Below are 16,974 nucleotides of genomic sequence, written 5' to 3' on the forward strand. Positions count from 1 at the left end.
CTCACAAAGTACTGAAGACAATGTGGGACTTTTTCTTGGGTTTCATAATTAAGGTGTCTGGTCAATGGCATTTCCTTACTGAAGAAACAAGTAAAAATTGATTGGAATATGAAAAGTGTGGAATAAAATTTAGTTTAAATGGCTTGTTTTCTAGTTCTTGTTGTAACAATTTAACATGGTTGTAATATTGTTATTTTTCTTTTTCCTAATAACTAAACCACTCACTTGAAAATGTGAACGATCATGAAGGAATTTTAGCTTAAGGCATCTGTTAGTCAATCAGTTTTGCTTTAATAGGTAAAAAACATTCTCAGTTAAAAAGAGGAAGTTTTCTTCTATGTTATAAACACCTCTTGAGAGTGCAAAGTCGTCACTACAATTACATTTGACCTTTGCTTCTTGAATTCCAGTGAAAATAATCACAATTCATAGAGTTAATTAAAAATACACTATGCTACAGAAAATTGAAAACTGTTTGAAAATAAAGAGAGAAAATTTTATTCAGTAAGTAAAGCTCCAGGAGCAGCTATTTTGTAAATGATTAGAAAAATTTTAAATATCCCTGCTGTTATAATTACAGCAGTAATTATTATTCTGCAATTTTCCAAATTTTTCTCTTGAATACCATGGTATAAGTCTTCCGTAAAAATCACATCTGTTGATAAATTAGATGTTCCATAGACTGGCCTGAAGTGGAAGTCGATATTTTCCAAATATGATCGTGAAGTGCTTGTGAACATATGTATATAGATAAACAGTTTGTCTGTGCCCACCTTGAAATGTAACCATTAGGTCTAATGTAGACACCAATGTAGTGAAACACTAAACTGTTTGCTTTCTATTACAAGATTTAAAAATATATTAATATGAATTATCTATCTGCCCATTTGGGAAGGCTCCTAATTCTTTTATAACATTATTATAAACAATGAATCCTAAACTAACAGACACAAGAGCTACAACCAGAGGGCTCAGTCGGGATTGGGATCTTGATAATAGCATTCACTAGATAAACCAGAGACAGTGCCTGTCAAGGAAATTTATAACTGCATATTGTGTGCATTATATCAAAGTGCAGGATCCTCATAGGGCTTTAATGAGGAAGTAAACAACAGTGAGGGTCAGATCAGGAGGCTGCAACATTCTGCTCTCTAGAGGGAAAATAATGGTTGAATTAAATCCTCCATTTGGTAGCAGTGCCACATGAAGGGACGTATTTTACTCTTTAGACATGTAACCTGTTCTGGAAAACCATTTCACAGCTTATTGTCACAGAAGTCTTCTATTGATCACAGCAAAAACAACATTGTGATTGATCCTCCTTGCCTGTAGTATTTCCAATATCCTCATAAACTACAAGTCTAGGTACCTTTTATGTTGAAGTTAATAGGATGGTATGCTTGAGCCTAGGTTACTCAATATCTGGACAGTTTAATAGAACAGAGTCCAACCTCTTTATGTGTACTGTTTTTACTGCAAATGATCAGCAGACTACTTAACTACTATTGCACATAAAAATATTGCTTAATAATGATGCTTAGATAAACCTATCACAATATATATACATCTCTACTGAATCATACAATTTTATACGTTTTTCCATCCTGGCCTTAGTAGTACAGTAGCCGTCATATTTATCACCTCAGTGTTCAATGCCATCTTCTGTTATTTCGCTTCTTGCCTCCTTTTCTATCAAGCTGTGCTCCAGGTCCTATATTTATGCTTGCCCTTGGCCTTTGCTGTGATAACTGGGAGGCCATTATTCCTCTTAAGAGTTCAGCTCTCCTGTTGAGACATGTTCTCTGCAAACATACCATTTTTTCTCTAAATAAAACAAGTCTTTGCCTGACAGAACTTATCACATTAGCATGTAATTAAACCAGAAAGGGAAATTTAGAGAGAGGAAAAAAAAAAAAAAGAAAAGTATACTATGCAGTTAGCACTAAAGCAAATTTGCTCGTAGACATCTTGTGAAATTCGTAGTTCGTTCTCTGACCTGATGTACACACACACACTTTCTGTTCCCATGAACCACTCTAGAGAGACACAAACTGCCTTTAGGTGTGCCACATCAAATGTTGTTAGAAGGTTAAGAAAAACCATCTCAATCAACAGTGTAAGGCTAACCTCTTTGTCAGGATCTCCACATTTTATGATACTTTGGGCAGCAAGATTGAGAAAATGAACTGCACATTGCAAACTTTTGTTAAGTCAAAGGAAGGAATATAGAAAATGAAATAAAAAAACCTGCTTACATTCCCCAACATGAAGGATGAAGTGTATATGTTGCTGACGCCCCTCTCATTGTGTATGTGTGCTGTGCTCATGTATCTACCTGCACTAGTGCACCCTCAAAACATGAAAAAAGCAGTACAAACACAAACAGTACAAACAGTACAAACAGCTCAGCCTTGATCATAATGGGAAGGAGCAAGGCAGCCATAACTTTATATGTTATGTGTAATTGTATATGCCTTCACTATCTACCATCTAACCAGTGAATGAGAGGCTCTTTAATTTCTTTCACTCTGTCCCTCCAAAATCCACCCCTGTATGTACATATGAAACAATGACAGTATAGAAAATTAAACTAAAGAAAGGAAAGATGAGCTGTGCAGAGATAAAGAACAACACTGAAGTCAATATGGAGCAGAATTATCTGCAGGTTTACCATAAGTTAAATGGTAATTTAACTTTTATTGAATGAAATACTCCCTGTAATTTGAGGACTGTTATTCCAATATAACAACACCTAAAGTTACAGAAATGACAGGAATTAATTTTGCCCTGAAGCAAACTCCTTCACTTTCAAAATTTAAATCCAGAGGTGAAAAAAAAAACACAGTTCTCCTCAGCACTAGTTCAATTTCTTCATTTATTTTACTGCTCCACTTTTTTTTTCTGTAAAATTTTATTTGGTCTAAACCTTGCAACTTTTAAATAAAATTGAAAAAAAATCCCAACCTATTTTTCACAAACTATGTATGACGAACCCCAAATATTCCTGTTAACCAAGCATAAACTCTCAGAATTGGCAAACAGTTTACAGCTCAGTCTTCATTATTAGTTTAACTTGCAGAAAAAGACAGCTGTAACGACTCACCCAAATATTCTTTGGCCCTCATGAACTTTTCGGGGAAGGTATTATGTGTATTTTCAGTTTTTCTTGTACCTTGTACAATGGAAACAGCAGACCCTTCACCAAGTACAAACTACAATTCTCAGGAAAGAGGGTTGTCCCCAGTCCCCACTGTTGCAAGGATGAGATGGACAGTCATAAAGGAGAGGAGAATATCTACATGCAAAGAATGCACTCTTCAGCAGCAATAGCCAATGCTAAATGTGCATATATTACTGCTAAAATAGCTGGAAAAATGGCTGTAGAACTGACTAACTGCAGGTCAGAAAACAATCCTTTTAATGTAACTTCATTGTTGGAAAAAAAGACAGTATTTTGAATTTAGAATAAAATTAAAATATGTATACTTTATCCACAATTAAGCAAACTTTTCCAACCAGTGTACAGAAAGAAATCTTTCTGTGAACATTCAATTAAATTCCTGTTTGTTTTTTTTTTCTGTTTGACTATTTTGTATGCATACTTGGAAAGTGAATCTTCAACTAATAATTTTGCTTATATTTTAAACTTGATTCTGAAAGCAACATCCATTTCTTTGAGGTAGAGAAACTTGTTGACCTACAAGACCAATCCAGTTCACTCACAACAAATTCTGAGCAGTCTTTGCTCATAACGAGCTTTATGCATACAAATAATCTGCATATTAAGTGCTATTTAGAATAGAACTTTAAATAAATGCAAGGAAAAAATTAAGTTCTATATAAATCAGCCTACAAGGAATAAAATATTTATGAAATACTTCTCTCTAATAATTCACTGGTTTATTTTTTTATTAATCATTACCCATATTTCTCCCAGACTTCAATCTGATACTGTACCTCTGACAACCAGATTCATAGCAAAATGTTGCTGCAGACGCGTCTTTTAAACTCACCTGATTATTAGTTCCACATGTCAGTTCCTTTCTGTGGACTTAAGGAAGCCTCTCCATCTCCTACATGCTTCACTGAAGAGTGTGACAGAGCTGTGGTGCTGGAAAGGAGACAGATGGATACAATTTTATTCAGATCTGAAAAGCTATGTAGGACTTGCAATAGAACTCCAATGCACAACTGAGAAGATATGCTTAAAGAAGCCATTTTAACAGTAAATGCAAGTCACTCTTTTAATATAATTGCTTCAACATTAAACAGCATTGCCTGATTAATGATTTTTTGTGACCCTCTAGATTCTGCAGTAACTTTCATTTCTGCATTTATTGTCTTTTACAAATATTTATTTTTAATAACACTGGAATATAACATATATATAACGCTGGAATATAACTGGAATACAACAAATATTTAATAGAGAACCAATGTATGAACCAATGTATAAATAAAGACTCTATAGTGGATTTTTTTTTCTTTCACTGAGCAAATATCAAGGAAAATAGTCATATCTCTTCTATGTTCTAACAGGGTAAATCTAATATAACTTCTGATCTGCACAAGTGCAGCTGCAACATCTAGGTCCCTCTCTGCTACTTCACAACGTGGACTGTGACCCTTAATTAACAGATTTGGACTTGAGCTAAGGAATACCAGTTTATACAAATTTTGTCTGAGAAAGGACTCTCCTGGATTAATAAATTCATATAGCACAGATTAATTAGGCTGCAAAATATTTAAAAATGATTAAAGGTAGTCATTAACATATACAGCTTGTCTAGGATCAGGCTACTTTGCAATGCCCTTCTACCTTCAAATGTAAACAAGATTCCGTTTTCAGACTTAGCACAATTTTTTGATTGTTCTGTGTTGGTTTTTGTTTGTTTGTTTTTGTTGTTGTTTGTTTGCTTGTTTGTTTCCACATGCATTAAAATACTGTATTTTTCATGCTGTGAATATAAGTATATTCAGGACAGCTGCAAAACATTGCAAAGAATTACTGTTTTAGAGTAGGCACTGATTTCAAGCAGACAGAACACTCATTATTCCATCTAACAACCAGCAGAGCTAAGGGTCAGGGAAAAAATTGACTAGATAAAGATTCCAAATGCATTACTTTATTTCAGCATCCCACTTTAGTGGGAAAATAAAATGTAAGTTCATCTACATCAGAAATCATACATAGACAGGATATTGGGAAAATGAATTCAATAAACAATGTGAGAAATGTATATTTTTGCCATCTTAACTTAGTTGGCATGCAAAAGGTAACACAGTTTTCACTAAGATGTCAAGCTGCAGCATATGCTTTGCTGGCAACCAGTGGAATACATCCAGTGTATGGACTGGCTTTTCCTCCCCTTAATTTCAGTCAGTCCCACAAAGACAAAAAAAATACTGTCTGTTGGGCCAAATGATACTTGTCTTCTTGCCATTTTACAATAATAAAATTTCATTCACAGAAATAACATTTGGGTGACTGCCTAATATAGATTGCCCTTCCTGGATACACTTTCATGAAACCATACAAAAAAAAGCTCTGGGTCATCTATCAAGATTGTTCCCTGCTGAGTCTTGCAAGACTAGACAATACTGGAAATGCTAAAAGACTGAAAGACACTTGCACCCACAATTGCCTTTGCAACTATAATCTTACTCATGGTTGAGTAGGTCTTATGCTCTTGCTTCCATTGCAGCTTCTAAGAGGTCCAGAAGATACAAAAATTTAAATTGCTTTCGCTCCAGCCAAGGAAATCTGTCAACATTTTCTCTCAGAAAAAGGTGGAAAAAGAACAACTTTTTTTTTTTTTACAAATCAAAGGCCTCTCTTCAAAACTATCATAGTATTTTGCTTAAGCTATTTCCAGAAAGCATTTTTGAATTTTAGCCTGAAATGGAATTTCACTTAACAAATATTGGAAAAGGTCAAATAAAATAAATAAATAAATAAATAAAATTATTTCTAGGTCAAATTTCATAAATCTGAAGTGTTATGTTATAGATTATTTGTTAATTTTTTCTGATCCAAACACTTCCATTTAAGTGTTCCACATTCCACCTCACCCCCTAATCAATTTTTTCACTTAGCTCTATTTCCAAGGCAATTTCCTAGAGGTCAAGTTAGACATACACAGAATATATATCATTTTAATCTGAGCAACAAACTATAAGACATGAAACAGCTAGTGGAGCTAGTAATTTCTCTCTACAATTGACCTTTCAGTCCTCCTTCTATTTCATATTTCTGTTTAATCACATAGCTCAGATTATCCCGACTCAGCTACTTTCTAGCTATTTTACAATTTTTATCAGACTTTTACCATAGTTCTTTTCAAATCAAGCCTGACAAAGTTCAATTTCATTAAAAAATCCTTGAATTTTTCATCAGATTTAAAAATAACAAGATCCCACCATGTTCAGAGGTAGTATGTCCTTTGCTATCCTATAATCACTTTTAAACCCATCTAGTTATAATTTCAAAAACAACATAGAAATGTAAGAAATTAAATGGATCACTGCTGAGATGGCTATTATTTCTCCATAAATACAATAAAGGAGCGATCGTTGTTATAAACATGTTTAAAAAAATCCATTCAAAATAAAATTTGAAGCATTTTTGCTCCTATTAAGAGAAACTTTTTTGCCCCCATTATGAAGCATTTTCACAATTCACGTGGGAGGAGACAATCCAAGAACAGCTTAACTTTACCCCCAAAAAGTTGACTAACACACTTTTTTTCTATCCTCCATCAGAAATGCTGTGTGTGAACAGCTGTGCTCATAAGCAGAAGACTAAGATGTAGAGAGCCTATAACAACAAATTTCGTAAATTTATTAAGAATTGATTACAACTGATTAAAGTGGTTCCTTACACTAAACACAACATTGTATAATCACAGGTGCAGTTTTATAACTTTTCATAGATATAATTACACAACTTGATTTCATCATTTTGTCTGCAGTCAGGAAGTAAAAATATCTTTTTATCAAGACAGGAGATCAAATTCAGGTTTTGCTGACTGTGTAAAGATGAAGAAATAATCAAGAAATACATTAGCTGCTTTACCTCCAGATTTTTCTTACAATTTGTACCACGGTATGAGAGTTTATCAGTATTTGTCCCCTGTATTTCAAGACTGTCCATTGTGCCAGTATCCTCATTAAAAAATAATAAGTTACTAATAACTTATTATACTCTTTCCTTTATCCAACAGACTTGAACATACAAACCAGAAATATTCTGGTATCATGCAACCCCTCTGGCAGCAATTCATGGATCTGTGGTAGGAATGTAGTGTCCATATATATTGAATATTACTTTATATGCTAGACATCCTGCCCTGGAATGTAATTAAGAAACCTAGTTCCTGGTTACAACTTAAGACGAGATATATTCATACATTAGGAAATCCTCTCTGTGTATAAAAAGGCTAGTCACAAGAGTTTTTTGAAGTTTGATAATCTCTTATTAGGAAAAATAACCTAAAAAACATCAGAAAATAGTTGTTTGGTACTATTGTTCTTTTTCCAGAAAATCATGTTTTCGTTGAAACAGACCAGCAAAGTGACCAACTTGAAATCCCAGTGGTCGAAAACTTCTTGCAAATGATGAAAAGCAGTTATTTTCTACAGAAAATAAGTGTTTTTCCATTAAGTATTTACCATTCAAAGCTCAAGTACCTTTCAAAACGCTTCAGAGGGATAATTTAGCTACCACTGTTGTGAATGTTTTTTTTTTGCAGATTCAAATGTAGGTTTACATCAGCGAGAGAAGAAAGCAAGCTCTGTGTCCACAAGTGACCCACAGGAGGACTTGTCCATAACTTCTGAGTTAGGAGATGGAAAATGTATTCCCAAATGCTTCGTTAGTCCACAGTATGGTAAAGTATTTACCCTGAAGTCCACCCCATAAATAATTGCCCTTTTAAACTGCTAGCTTTAAACTAACAAGTCTTCACTTATAACCCCCGTAATTTACTGTGTAAGGTGTCTTATTTTTGCATTAACTTTCATGTTTTCCCAGTATATACCATGAAGCAGTTTGTTTAACATTTTTGAGGGAGAAAAATCTGAGTTGAAGAGTCGTCGTTCCGAGTTACTGAGATAGAGGATGAAAAAAGAGCTGCCACATGGATCACTGTCCTCTATGCAGGAGGGCTACCATATATCACATCTCAGTTGTTTAAAAGAGGCATTTTGACTCTGCAGCCAAGTCATCTTGTTTGCATTTATATCTACAAAAGGGTCTGAAAAAGTTTTAGGAGCCAGCTGTCGTGATACTGCCCTGGTCAGTTAGATGGTTCTTCCTGACTGTATGTGCTCTGTAATATTCAGGGAAATGGGGTCCTATTCTGGGAGACACGCTTGCTCTCCAGTGCAAATCTGATACTATTGTCTTCATGCTTTTATTTTCATTTTATTTTACTTCTGCAAGTCTCGGTTCAAATGACAAAGTGCAGTCACAGGCTGGATGCTATGGCATAAGGGGGCTCATGTAGAAATTTCAGCAGCCTTACAGCTGATGAGGACCTGACAAACCAAAAAGAAACAGGTACACACACACACACACAAGTCCCATCTGGCATTACCCAAGGATATTCCCACTTCATTCTTTAGGAAGGAGAAGGAATAAAGAAGTTCTGCACACTAAACAGCCTAAGAAAGTCAAAATGATAAATAGTGTCTGCTCTTCTGAAATTTTCCATTCACAGCTGATGAAAATGAAAATATTCATCAGTTATCTCTGATGGGGCCTGTGTCAAAGCACAACCCTGGCTGGACCCTCCTGGCCTTCAGAAACTGATCATGAGCCAGAGACCTGGTAGATCTTCAGCACCTGATTACATTGGCAGCTCTTCACTCTGAGTGCATAAGGAAGATGAATATGAAGAGAGTTTTTGAAGAAAACATGGCTTACATGGGGTTGATGCCCCTCACCTCCTTGTAAAGCAAACATTAAGGAGCTGCAAGTTAGTCGCATGGTTCCTGTGTAGCCTGGTAATTGCCGTCTACCAGTGAGTTCCCCACACAGGGCAAGTGGCAGGCTACCCCGACATATATGCTTGATAAAGCACACGAAAATACAAGAAATAAAACTAAGAAGAAAAATGGAAAATACCCTCCAGCTGAGGGTGACTATTCAGCTTTATTTCACTGTGTCAGGAAAGAAATTCACTTTTCTGTTTCCAGGTTTCTTTTTAACATCTCTCAAGTCCTTTCTTCATTGTATTACCTTCGTTTTATATATACTGCCCAATAACATATCACATATGAATATTAAGCATCAGGGCAAAATCCTAACTTCTCTGCAGTTAATAAGTGTTCTATCACTCAGCTTCCTGGGGCCATAATTTAATTGCTGGATGAGATATGACCAGTCTAAAAAATATGCAGGTGTCATCTCTGTAACTAATATACTCCAAGGTGAACAAAATCATGAAAATAACTTAGTATTAACACTATTAACCTAACATTCCTTTAGCTCAAAAAAGGGCTTGTCTTCGTTAAAATTACATTCAAATGTAACTTATCAAATTGGCAGATCTCATTAGTTAGATTTTGCCTTTAAAATCTAATCAGCATCATGGTCCCAAATCATTTTATGTTCCTTCCTCATTACAAAAACTGCTATTCTCAACTTAATCAGTTTTACTACTTAGTTATATTTCATTAGACACAAAAAAGCTGCAAGATTTGGGCAGTCTATTAAAGAAAACATTAAACCTAGAGCTTGCTTTCAGAGAAACAAAGTGTTCTGCCGGACCCCTAAGAGAAGAGACTGGACAAAACAGCACTAACAAACTCAGGAACTGTACCTTGCTATTTATCATTTGGCTTAAAATGCATTCTGTTAAAAGGAGCTCTCAAATTTATTTAAGTGGAATTACTGCCAGTGCTTAATTGAGAGGCACCTTTATTTTTCCTGCTTGCAAACCTACTAAATCAACAGGAGTATCTCAGGAATGCGTTCATACCAAAGACTGATCATTTATCAACCTGACCACTACTAGAAAACTAATGAAAAGAAAATATATATATATATTTTTTGGAGGCAACGACTACAACAGTGAGTAAAATTTAATGGTTCTCATCTTGGTTTGAAGGCTATGAGATTGCAGAGCCAACTTGGAATTCCCTCCCAACCCAATGAAATGAAATTCACAGGGCCTTATACATGTAGGAGACACATGTAACTGTTTTACAAAGCAAATCTCTATTACTCTGTTTTTATGTTCCTCTGATTACGTAATACATATGAAAAACTGACCAAAATATTTTTGTTTCAAGGAAAAAAGAAATTGTCCATTTTTTGTTTAGAACTACATCACAGTTCTGTCCAAATGCATCTTGTATAAGAATTAAGTTTCTAAACTTAATGGTTAATGCAAAACCTGAAATCCCATAACAATACTGTGAAAAGACATTATTCCAATTCAAATTGGTCTGAACTAAGTGTGGTACTAGATCAGTAGCTTGAGCTCCATGAAGCTTGACACCAAGCTTCCATTTTATAATAATAGTGAGAGCTGTCAAATGCTTAATTTGCACCTCCTTAAAAAGGATGATTTTCTAAAAGCACCGAAGGTTAGATGAAAAATCAGGGCTCTACATGTTGGGTTCAGCTCATCACCTGCAGACTGCATTGTTCTGTGCCAGTTCTTTTGTTTAAATCCTTGTTTAAGTGTCCAGCTGTCTGAGCTAGACTATCAGTAGCAGTGTTAGGAACACTGCATTTTAAATGAACATCAAAACTCAGTTCCTGGCTTCTCACGAGTTAGGGGGAAAGTCACACATCATTAAATCTAAACTTTAACCAAGGCTGAGCCCTAAAGCTATCCACACTGCACCCCCCTGGGTCCTGCTTGAGTCTCTGACCATTTCCCAAAGCTCTTTCTCAGTGCTGGTGCAGCAGAAGCTAGGGTCTGACTGCTTAGAGCTTGTCCTAAGGGAAGATTAAAATGATGGGTCTCTTCAGTTCATTTCAGTGTGGAGTTCATCTGATAGTTTAAAAGGTCACTGAGTACTAGTTTGGGTCAACTTGTTTGACTTTGCTCTGAAATAGATAAAAGCATTCAAAACTGTCCCTGTGTCACAGCTGAAGGCAGAGACCAAAGGCAACATGCAAAGGAAACTGCCCAAGGCTACTCTTATACAGGTACCATCTCCGAAGCACAACACACAGAGAAAGACATTTAGGAATCAAATTACCAGTGAGACAGGGTATGTGGTCCTAAAGCCAAAGCTTAGCTACCACACCTGCTGAAGATGTGGGTCCCTTTGCTGCTTGTACTCTGTCAGCACGCGTTGCTGCTGTGGACACAGTGACAATGACATTTGCCCAGCCCAAACGCAATCTAAACTGTGTACCAGGAACAGATTTGCAAGTTCACATCAGTAAGGCTGACCATGTGTCATCTTTGGCATAAGTCTGCTCCATCCAATTCTTTTACTTGCTAGGAAGTAATACATTTTCCTCATCATCACCATACAGAAGTGAGGAAAACTCTACATTAAAATAGCTCTTACAAAGGGCAAAAGAGATCAGGTCACGGTACTGCTTGAATACAGGAGAGAACACACGCAATATAAACTTCAGATATGTGAGAGATACTGCTGATGTGCCTGCTGCCCAGGAAAAATTTACAGCACCAATGTGGTATGAATCAGTGTGATGGCTGCTGTCAGCTACAAATATCATCTGCATATTACGCACCTACCACATGCAAAATACTCCCACAATGATCTTATTAAGGAGGCTGTGCCATACATCAAAACAATGTTATACCTACAGCAGCCTGTAGGTACTAAATTATGCCCTTCCTACTTATTTTGTACACAGTGAAAAATGACACACTTGTGGGTAAACTTGTTCATTAATTCTGACAGATAATTCAGAATACATGCTCGATACCACAACTTAAGTATCTAAGAGCTGTAGAAATAGAAATGTTTTAAATTTTAGAGAAAAAGAAAGAGGGAAAAGCAAGGGATGACAACATAATTATTTGAGCTACACAGAATTTTAGATGGGTAATAATTAACTGGGTGGTGAGCAGCTGAGAAGAGTGATAGAAAAATCTCACAAGCTTTTTTGAGTAGTATCTAAAAATAAACAGGTCTGAAACGGAAGAGAGTTTTGCAACAATCACTCCTGTCTCCTTCTTCCATCCAGACTGTCCTATGTACTTCAGTACCTAAAAAGCAAAAGAAAATGGACACGTTTGAGGACCAGCCTCTGCTTGTTCACAGCCTTGAGATAAGCGTTCATTAAGATGAATGTCAACCTGGGCAGGACAGTCTCCTCATTCCTTACTCCATTAAGAATGCCCAAGTCACAGGCTGAATGGGGAAAGAAGCCCCTGTCCTGCCAAGCATGGACAATATGGGGCCCAAAAGAGATGACAGCAGCAGCAGAAAATCCACAAGATGAGTGTTCGCTTGCATGCCAGAAGGCAGCTGTGGTTTCACCAAGAGCTGGGATGTGACAGAACAAAAGCACTTCCTGGAAGAGCTTTGTGCCATGGACTAAACCTGCTCCTCAGGAACCAAGTGGATTCCTCTCCTCCACATTTCCCTGTCTGTATAAAAGTTACGCATAAACCACCCTTTCCCCTATTTTTCAAGCAGGGTCAATTAATTTCAAGCAGGTTCATTGAAAGGTCAGGCCAACACATATGGCATGCAATTCAGTGCAGTAAACATGAAAACATTTGTCCTTAATTACCGTAACCCTCAGGTGAAAAAGTAAATGTAAATAGTTACCTACAAAAAATATTTCATTTTCTATAAAAGGAGGGCAGTAGATGCTCACTAGCAATGAGTTTATGTATATGGTTGGTGCTCCAGCCAACAAATAATGTAGGCAATTACTTCTACTGTTAATGTGCCTCCTTAATTTCTGGAGCCTCATGTCAAGTGCTTTGCCCTTTGGCCTCTGTTTTAACAGAAGGAACCATATGTAACCAAAGTGAATCTTTCAGAAGATGGGCCATGGTTTTAATTTGTTCTTGTTGCCAGAGTAGCAATTGCAATGAAATGGAAGAAAAACAAGTACACACCTACTATAAACAGATGGCTAATAAAAATTTGGGGAGCTCTTTCAATACAGAAATTTAATTTAAAAAGACACCTACATAACAAATGTTTGGACATGTGGTCTCCTTTTATAGAATGCTTAAAGATCTGCCCTTCAGTTCAGTAGCTCAACTGTTTGCTACATTATTGCCTATTATAGGCAGAAGTTTCACAATACATGTACATCCAATAGTTAACCTTTATTATAGGTTATCAGACATTCACGCTATGCATGCAGTAGTATTAAATACTAATGTGCCATCTGCAAATATCGTAATGAATTTGTATGTTAAACATCACGGGTTTCTGACCCATCATCATTAGGCATAGAGTAGTCCTGATGAAATTAGCAGGTTACACTATTCAGTAAAAACATACCTTGGTCCACTGAGGTTTACTCATGCCTGCAAATGTCTGCTCTTGTTTTGTACTTCCATCTGAAGACAAGAACAAATATTTCCATTTCCTCTAAAATGTTGACAGGTAAATCAGTGTTTCAACATTAAAGTAGGTCAGCCAATGTTGCATTATTCAGTGTAGCAACATGACACTTCTAAATGATAAAATATGGTCTAATACAAATTTCAAGTGATACAAGCATATATCTGCTTTCTGCAGAAGAAAAGTTGCTTTAATTTAAAATTGTCCCTCCTCTGTCTGGAAGAAAAATGTAAAGTATTACAAATCAATTCTTTTTGCCTGCCTATCCTCTTCATCCTAGTCAATACCTGGACAAACAGTCGAAATGAGGACAAGCACATATCTGTTCCAAGGAAGCACAAGTGACAGCTGATTTAAAGGAACATCATCAGCTTCAAATATAGACAAGTAAAAGCAAAAAGAAGAATCAGGTACAACAAACTTCCTGGAGTCTCCCCTACTGATTTAGGGAGGTATAACTAAGCCATTTACTTTATTTTATCTGCTGTTTCTATTTGAAAACTCATACCCCTAGGGAAGTCTCAGTGCTCTACATCATCTATACACAGAAATAACAGTCAGCGGGAGAAGGAAATGAAGTAAAGCCTGCATGTCACCTGCCTCATTTGCAATAATTCTGCATAGCACTTTTAGTCACAGGAAGCTGGATATTTTCAGGAAGTGTTTATCAAACAACCACCTGTCCTTGAAAACAGTACAGAGAAATCAAAATTGTATCCCTAACAAGAAATCAATAAAATTATTTAAACCAAGAAATGCTGTTACATTCTCTTATTCGAACACATTATTCTGTCACAGACTGGTGACACCATGCACCTACTCTAAAGTTTCCTCCATGGAAAGGAACAAGATTGTTAAGGATGCAGACACAGGCCTGGAGTGCTTAGTTCAAGGCGCACTTTTCAGAACAAGAACCAAATTCTTGTACACTTTCTTTTTCTTTTTTCTCATGTCTTCTGCATAATTTAGGGAATTATTTATGAATTAGAAAGATCACTGGGTATTTGTGCACAGGCTCAAACAATAAACTATGGAGTACCCAGCCTGAAATGTCTTTTTTTTTTTTTTTTGGCATTGTAGAAAATAGGTTCCACATACTTGTTCATCTCTATGTTCAAGCAAATATACCAAAATATACAAGAAAACATCCTTGCAAATGGAACAGCCCATGATCAGAGCTGCAGCTGATGGAAGAAAAAGCTCTAGACATGTATACACACGGGAGCACACTTTGACATTTTCTGTACAAAAGGAAAAGATAAAAAAACTGCTGTTGGCAGCATTAAAAAATTTGGCCAAACATATGGGTGAGGAGGCTACTACCAACACTAGTTTTACAACTCGCAGAAATTAAGGGGAGGAACTAGCTGAAACAATAATGAATAAAATCACTGATAGTCTTTCTCTTAGTCTTTCCCCAAATCACAAATGCTATTTTCCAAAAGCTCATTTACAGCACATGCCAAAAAACCCAAAGCGCTGCATGACAGCATGTGTGCTCCTACATGCTGTTGATACCACACTGGTAAAGACAATAGCCAACTATTTTGATGGCATGGATTTCTACGGGTCTGCCTTCTTGAAAATGAACTCTCCGCACTTAGCTTGATGGTAAACAGGAGAATAAAGATCTAAAACTTCAGAACCATGCTTCTGCATCATTTTCTTCCAACACTCCTATCAAATACCTACCTACTCGAAACCACAAAGATATTTTAACTCTGACCACAGTTGTTAGCTGCACTGAGATCGTTCTTTTATACTCTCTGATCAATCATAACTGAATGCAATTAACATGTGAAAAGGCTTCATTGCTCTATCTGTTCCATTCACTGTATTTATCACAGAATGGTTCTTATTCATTTTTTTAAAGCAGTTTCTCTTTCCTTTAGTACACTTATCACAGTAATTTAAAGACGCAAAACATCCTATTTGACCAGCACATTGTCACACAGCACCAGAGTGGGAGCATTTAAAATGCTCTTGACAGCTCTTGCTTCCATCCAGGTGATTCTAATTATGTTGCAGAGCCAGATTTCCTCAATATTTATGGATTGATATATACTATCATAAAAAAAAAATGGATGAACAGGTTCAGGTGCTGTTTTTCCAAGCAGGAGTTGGCAATGTCTGCACTGGAAAATGATAGCATTTGTTTGATTCCCCCCTCCCCCGCGAACACACATATTCTCCACACTCTCTGTGTTGTTGTTTTTGTGGTTTTTTTTGTTGGATGGTTGGTTGGTCGGTTGTTTTTTGTTTGTTTCTTCCTCCTCATTTTCTTTCACTAACAGTAGGGGAACGTATGGCACAGAACAATCACCTCCTCGCTGAAAGAAAACTTATGATAAGATGACATATCAGTTACTAATTTTAATTCGTTTGTTTTTATTGTGTCTTGAGAACACCAAAACAAGATTGTTTTTCCAATTAAAGTGTGAATCTCCACAGAAAACTGACTAAACAGTGACACCATGGGGTGCCTTGGCTGTTCACATTAATTAATTTTCACCTAAAATTACATACCATGCTAAGCATTCCAGCTGCTGCCCCTGTGTAATTAGTCAGGGGGAAATGAAAAAGGGGTGTTTTTCACTTGCCACATCACTAAACAGTAGGGATCAGGGAGCGTAACAGTGACGGCAGCTGGACGGCAAGGCCCATCCCTGGGCGGATGGTGGGCTGAGGAGAGGTTTGGGAGTGCTGAGGAGATCTGGAGGCCCTGACACAGTGCCACAGACCTCAGCCTGGCAGGCCGGCGCTGCTCCAGGCCAAGGACAGCTCTCATTCCCTCTGTGTGCAAACTGCTCCTTCACGTGCACTTTGAAACATCCTTAATTTTCACTGCTGTTGATGCTAGGGGACGCTAACCCATAAATAGGAACTTTTCTCTCAGGAGCTCAACTCATTTCTCAGAGTTGTAAGGTCTGACCATGCCATTACCACCCGGGTGTGAGGTGACAGGGCTGGGGCATGGCTGGCATTAAGGCCAGGAATGAGACTGCAGGAAGCCCCGGCCCTGCCCTGCAGTTCACCCTGCACATGGGACCTGCAGGCACATGGCTTGGGCACATCCTAGTTCAAGTCACCACTGTCACACACAGGAGGGTCCCTCCAGAAGGATTACATGGAAGCAGATTTTGTTATACATTATATTCTTTGTAGTTTCCCTCATTCTGAACTATTCCAACTACATACTAGTCAGTGATGCTGCTGTAATGTCTTATCATTTTCTGCTGAGGTATCAGTGGGTCCCCATGCTGAACAACTCTGTGGTCAGGTTCTTATATTTTACACAGAGATTGAATAAAAACTGTTCGATTGCTTCCTAAACTGATCCTTCCCAAAATAGCAAAATAATGCTAAGTGCATATCAAGGTGAGGATGCTGCAACGGATCTAACTTCAGGGACAGCAAAGTTGTTAAGAGTGATCATTAAAAAGCTGGTGA

The 16,974-nt window shown here is 37.0% G+C and overlaps 1 protein-coding gene across 2 annotated transcripts in view; it reads right to left on the reverse strand.

Moving 5' to 3' along the window:
• Nucleotides 1-16,974, reverse strand: part of TENM1 (teneurin transmembrane protein 1) — a 908,570-nt gene that overhangs the window by 752,180 nt on the left and 139,416 nt on the right. For both annotated transcript variants that reach the window (XM_032196349.1, XM_032196354.1), the window contains exon 3: nt 4,014-4,111. The gene's annotated coding sequence lies outside the window, so the exon portion shown is untranslated. The remainder of the gene's footprint in view (nt 1-4,013; nt 4,112-16,974) is intronic.

Source organism: Aythya fuligula, chromosome 13, assembly GCF_009819795.1.
Source record: "Aythya fuligula isolate bAytFul2 chromosome 13, bAytFul2.pri, whole genome shotgun sequence".
Lineage (NCBI taxonomy): Eukaryota > Metazoa > Chordata > Aves > Anseriformes > Anatidae > Aythya > Aythya fuligula.